Below are 6,847 nucleotides of genomic sequence, written 5' to 3'. Positions count from 1 at the left end.
TCTCATGAATAAATAAATAAAGTCTTTTTTTAAAAGAGAGGGAGAAATCCTGCCATTTGAGACCACATGGATGAACCCAGAGGACATTGTGCTAAGTGAAATAAGCCAGATACAGAAAGACAAATACTGTATGATCTCACTTATATGTGGAATATAAAAAGTTGAAGTCATAAAAATGAAGAATAGAAAGGTGGTTGCCAGAGGGGGCAGGAAAGAGAGAAGCTGGTTAAAGGGTATAAAATTGTAGCTATTTGGATTCCAGATGAGTAAATCCTGGGGAATCTAATCTACAGCATGGTAACTATAGTTAAAAATACTGCATTTGTATATGGGAAACTTGCTGAGATTAGATCTTAAGTGCTCTTGACAGATATACATAAAAAGTCACCATGTGAGGCTATGAGTTAAAGTGTGGTAGTCCCATTCCCCAGTGTATACATGTATCAAAACATCAAGTTGTATACCTTAAATACATACAATTTTTATTTGTTAATTATATCTCAATAAAGCTGGGGACAAATAATCAAACCACAAAGTACATCCCTTCCTGGCCCAATCTCCTATTCTTTCCTATCATCCTCTGTCTCCTTGGCAAGTCAAGACCAGAAGGGGCCAGACCTCATATCTTGCCCAGTATTTCATTAGCTTCGTTAAGAGAGTGAACACATTTTGGGCACCAGTTAGGCATTAGGGGTAATGGTTATGTGCAGGGGTTCCAGGGTCAGACTACCTAAGTAGAAATCTTTCCTTTCTAGTCATCTGTTGCTGTGTAAGAAACTTTTGTGGAAAAGAACAGCAGTGATTTATTGTTATCTGTCATGATTCTGGGGGTAGATGGGGCTCAGTTGAGCAGTTCTCACCCAAAAATCGCTTACAGGTCTGATAGTTGAGGCTGGCTGGGCCCTCAGTTGCAGAAACATCTACATGTGGCCTCAGCTTCCTCATAGAATAGCATATAGGTTCCTCTGCTCCTGCTTCTTGCTCGTCTCTACTTGGCCACATCTTTCAGACCTAGCTCAGATGCCACTTCCTCCATGAAGCCTTTCTGATTCTTTGCAGATGGATGTGAACTTTCTTCTTCAAATTCCCAAAGCCCTTTATTTACATAGCTTCAATGGCATTGAGTAATCACAATGGTCTTTTATTGAGCAATATCATGTGCCAGGCACTGTACTACACACACCATAATACCCTATTGAAACTGATCTTCACAACAACCCTCTGATGAAAGATAGTTAGAAGAAAGGCAGGCAGGGACAAGGGCCCTCCTCCCACCCTCAAAAGAAACCACCCTTAAAAGGATTTTACACTACCCCGGAAGGAGCCCTCCACCCTTTCCTGCCTGATGGATGGATGACAAAAACCTGATCCGATGACAGGTGCCTGGAGGGTGAATCAAATTAAAACAGCTGACCAACAAGCCCATAAAAATGGCTAGACTTAGAAACGCCAGTGGCAACCCTTTTGGGTCCTCTCCCTCCTCCAGAACTTCATATTATCGCTTTTCTATCACTCAATAGATCTTGCTTTGCTGCCCACTGGTCTGTCTGGTCTAACTTTTCATTCCTTTTTTTTTTTTTTAAAGATTTTATTTATTTATTCATGAGAGAGAGAGAGAGACAGGCAGAGGGAGAAGCAGGCTCTGTGCCAGGAGCCTGACGTGGGACTCGATCCCGGGACTCCAGGATCGCGCCCTGGGCTAAAGGCAGGCGCCAAACCGCTGAGCCACCCAGGGATCCCCCTACCTCTTCATTCTTTGAAGCAGTGTGACTAAGAACTGAGGTCACTGAAGAAGAAATCTTCTAACACCTCGAAGACATGTATGATTGTTCCTTTTTTACAGATCATGACAACTGCCCCTCAGGGACACTAGGTGACTTGCCCAAGTAGACAAAACTAATAAATGGCTGAATCAGAATTCTCACCTGGTTCTGCCTGACTCTGTGGTTCTCATGCTTAACCTTTGTGTTACAGGTACGTCTTTCTATCTCATATAAGGTTTTTTTTTTTGAGTCCAATTTCCTCTTCTAGACTGAAATTCTCATGAGAGCAAAGCTGGATCTTCTTTGTATCCTTGGCTCCCAGCTTTGTGTAGATGCTGTATAATCATTTGTGGAATAAATGAAAGAACATGGAATGTACAGGTGTAAGTGGTTGCTGGCTCAGATAGCATTTGGTGGAGATGGAATATGCCTCCCACACGGGCTGACACTACACGTGAGGTCGGTCACCAGATTTTAGTGCTTTCCTCTTCTCCAAAGCAAGCCTTTTATAAAGATGCGACATCTCTGAATGAGGCCATTAGCAAGAACCAAAGCTGTTTGTCTTACTAATCCCAATAGAGTTGTCTCCCCAACCAGCTTGTCCCTGAGGATTGTGCCTTACAGGCTGGAATTACAGATTGGCAGGGCTTAGTGGTTGTCTCTGGTTCAGTGTTCCTGATGGTCAGTCAGTAGACAGAGGTCTAGAAAGCGGGGGGACCTAGGGCCTGGCCTTCAGACTCCCATCTCCACTGAGGGGTGCATGTGAGAGCCCTAACAATGGAAACACAGGGGGTGTTAGGCAGTGGGGGCTTCGTAACATTCTTCAGATGTCACTTCCTCCAGGAGGCCTTCCCTGATTAGAACTGTCCCTTCCTCCATCATCAGGGAAGAGGCAGGAGCCTCTGTCAGGAGCCCCCTAGCCCCCTGTTCTACTGCGATTACAGCACATCCATATTCATGCCAGGGACCTATATACTCATTCATCCAAACATATTTGAAAAAAAATATATTTGAGCAACTACCATGTGCCAGGTACCACTTTAGAGGCCGAGATAGTGAACAAAACAGACAAAAATCCCCCCGCCCCATGTAGTGTACGTTTCTAGCGTGTACTTGAGGAGACAAACATGTGAACAGTGGAATATATAACACGCTAGGTAGTGATAAGTGCTATGGAGAAAAATAAAGTAGGGAAGGGCCACAGGGCGTGCTGGGCGGCATTGGCAGTGGGAAGGCCAGTTTGAAAGAGGACGGTCAGAGAAATTGGATGACCATAGAAGTGACACTGGAGCACAGATGGTGAAGGAGGTGAGGAAGGAAGGGGCTCTAAGCAGAGGGACCAGAAGTACAAAGGCCCAGAGTGGGGAGTTGGGCTCCCCCGACTTGAAGAACAGCAGAGGTGGCCTGGCTGCAGGGGTGGGAGGGTGGGGTAGAGGTAAAGAGGAGAAGGGGAAGGAATGGGGGCAGATTACACCTTTGTGCCCTGTCCCACCTCTCAAGACCCATGCTTTAGCATAGTAACATGAAACAGAGACTCTGACTCTAGCTAAGCCAGCCAGGAGTAAGCCACCCATCATCTAGGGGAAGGTTTTCTAGGCAAAGCCAAAGAAAACAGTGTCAAATTCTTGGCTTTTAAGTTTCAGAAGGCAGGGCCAGGTATAAGATGGGAAACCTGTAGGAGGGTGCAAGTTCTTCCAGACTGACCCAGGCCTCCCTCCAGATTCTTCCCCCACTCTCAGCTGGACTACATGAAGATTCCATGGACTGGCAGGGTGGGATGGAGACGGTTCTGAAGAGACCTGCTGAAAGGAGGTGGTGCAGCCAGAGGCCACCATATCTGCTTCCAGGACCAATGAGAAGTTCTCACCCCGAGAATCTGCAGTGAGGAGTGGTTGCTGTTCTATTCTTGTCACCAAGAGGCTGAGAGTAGCCAGGCCAAGGCCTCTTCTTCATCTGGAGGAGTGATGCTCAATGCTTTGCCCAAGTGCCATCCAACCCTCTTCCAAGAATCCAGGGAACTTAACCCTCACCACCAAGCTCCTGATGGATGATGGAGCCTGACACTCAGGGTCTCACCAAGTGAGGAAGGTTCTGGATCCCCGACTCTGGTTATACACCCCAATGGGATTGCCTGGTGCCTGCCCACCTCTCACCCAGGCTGAGCCCCAGGAGACCCGGGTCAAATAAGTTCTCCTCTCTGTGTATACCTCTCTCTGGATTTGATTACTTCCATATTTTGAGGGAGTTGAATCTGTTGAGAAGCTTATAACTTGGGTTTCATGTGTCCATTGGGAAATTCGAGGGGCATGAATTGTAGGGGAAATTTGGGTGGTTACACTCACTTCTTTCTAGTTTTCATCAGATTCTTAAAGGAGCTGCTGATGCAGGAAAAGGTGAGAACTTCTGGAACGGGGGATATATAATGTCACCCACAGGTACTAAAAATAGTGCCTAATTTGGGCCAAGCTCTTTATGTTTTTTTTTCATCCCAAACTTGGGGTGTGTGTGCTAACCATATCCTCAATTTACACACAAGGCAGTTGGCCACAGGAAGGCCAAGGCACCTGGTTCAGGTAGTGGAGTGAGCTTTGAACCCAGGTGTTTAGAGCAGCTGAGTGTGCCCTGCAGTGCCTCCCTGCCCCCGCCCTTGTTCCGCATCATAGGATGCACAATCCCTAAGACATCCAGCCTTCCATCACACACCCATTCTGGCTTTGTCACCCTGGAATGTTCTATAACTTTTATTAAATTTCATTTTTCCTTTCAAATCTGGGCTGATCTCCTCTTTGAGTAACATGTTTCTTCATGCTGTAGGACCCAAAATTCTTGTACTCTGTTATAAACTTGTCTTTTTTCTTTAAGGTGGAGCCTGAGTCCTAAAACCCTGGACTTTGATGAATAATACCGAATTCATTTTCTTTGTCCCGTTTATTCAGATTTTCTAAACTTCATATATCGAAGTCAAGACTGAATAGTTAATACCTCTGCTAATAGCTATCACTCGTGGGATGTTTCCAAGGGACTGACATGGTGTTAATTTATACTCATGGTTTCATTTGATCTGCCTAATGCCCCTCTGAAGTACTATTATTATCTCCATTTTAAGGAAACTGAGGTTTAGATGGGTGAAGGGAGCTGCTCAAGGTCACAGAGCTACTAAATGGCAGAGGTGGGCTTTGAACCCAGATCTGGAGGATTAACCATTACCCCATATTACCAAGCCACTTGTCTCTTTACTTTGGTTGGCAGATGTATTCCTGTGTAGGTCTCAGTGGTGACAAGGACCCAGTGGCGTTTGGGTGGCTGCAGAGGATTAAGCAGGGTGGATTGGGAAGTCAGTGTAGAAGGGACTTGTTTCCCCCAAGGGCTCTTGAATTCTGGGCCCTCTCTGGGCCTGACCATACTGAGGTAACCTGAAGAAGTAGTGTAATGCAGACTCTGGAATCCAGGCCCTATGGGGATGTGTGCCACTGCTTGGCCAACCTTCCTTCTGGAAAAAGGCAGGAGGCTGCTGCTGTCATCCTGTGTTGCCTGTGTGGACTCCAAATACCGGTGATGTGTGAAGTTATCAGAACCGAGCAGCTCAGGAAATGCCTTTGGTGCCTGTGGTCCAAATTACAACTTGCACCTACCCAGTGAGTCACAGTTTGGTGTTGAATTATCTCATTGAATTATCTCATTGAATCCTTTGGGCTTCCTGGTAGGCTGTGATGATCATGTCCATTTGATAGATGGGAAAACACCAAAGAGGTGGTGGTGGGGGGAGTGAACTGCTCAAGGTCACACAGGGTCAAGAGTTGAACCCAGGTCCTACTGACTCTAAGTCTCACTTGCTTGCACTAGACCAGTGATTTCTTTTCTTTCTTTCTTTTTTTTTTTTTAAAAAGATTTTATTTATTTATTCATGAGAGACACACCCACACACACAGAGACAGAGACACAGGCAGAGGAAGAAGCAGGCTCCATACAGGGAGCCCAACGTGGGACTTGATTCTGGGTCCCCAGGATCACACCCTGGGCTGAAGGCGGCGCTAAACCACTGAGCCACCTGGGCTGCCCAAGACCAGTGATTTTCAAACCTCATTCTGTGGAGCCCTCTTCTGGTGCTTGGGGCAGGCCAGAGCAAGGGGCTGTGCAGGAGGGCAATCAAGGGGTTGAGGCTCTGTTGTCCCTTTCCTTCTTCACTGGAGGCAGCTATGCCTGATACCCCTAAACTTTTCAGTTACATAAACTATTGCTCCTTTTCACTAAGCATTTTCTAGTCAATCACCTACAGAATAAATGATTGATGTACTAACCTTACTGGAAAAGTCTCCTGCCATTTGAAAAAGTATGAAGCTCAGGATAGAAAAAGCAAATTGGGAAGAGAAAAAGATTGAGGTGGGTATGTTTCTGTCCTGCTTTTTGAAACTCAGGGAAGAAAAACGCTTCTTGTTTTGTTCCCCATCCTATAATGATAATGGCAACAACAACAATGACAATAATAATAATTATTATTATAGCAAACTGGAGGCTTTTAGAGGCAGAAAAGACTTCAGAATCAATCCCATCATTACACAGACGGGAAACCAATATCCAGAAAGAGAATGTGACTTTCTCAAGGTCATGCAGTGAATCCATAGAAAACCTGAGGCTAGAATGGAGATTACCTTCTCCCAGGTGTGCTCCACCTCTCTACTTCCTCAGTACTTCTTTCCCAGGCAAGCTCTTCAGTTAGCAGAGCTTCAGAGGGTCCTTGTGCTAGGTATAGTGCTTGGTCACATGGATCCATATCTTATCCAGAAAATTCTTCAGTTTGGATTTCTGCATCGGGCTCGGTGGACATAGGGAAGCAATGGAGTGTCTGGCCTAGGGACGCGGAGGAGGTGAAAGGAACAAACCCCCCTCTCTGCCTGAGTCCCGGCCCCTCACAAGCGACAGGCCCACCTGCTGTCCTGGCCACAGAACCCCAGCTGAGACCGGGGTCCCCAGGACCAGGCCAGGCATTGCCCAGTGTTGCCCACAGCAGGATGATTAGATATGCTAAAGGTCAAGAGCAAGGAAGCTCTCCCACGGGCTGGCTCACTTTGCAGCCACCGGGTCAG

The sequence above is a fragment of the Vulpes lagopus genome, chromosome 3 (genome assembly GCF_018345385.1).
Source record: "Vulpes lagopus strain Blue_001 chromosome 3, ASM1834538v1, whole genome shotgun sequence".
NCBI classification, from domain to species: domain Eukaryota; kingdom Metazoa; phylum Chordata; class Mammalia; order Carnivora; family Canidae; genus Vulpes; species Vulpes lagopus.
The sequence above is the reverse complement of the archived record's forward strand: the minus strand, read 5'-3'. Positions refer to the sequence as shown.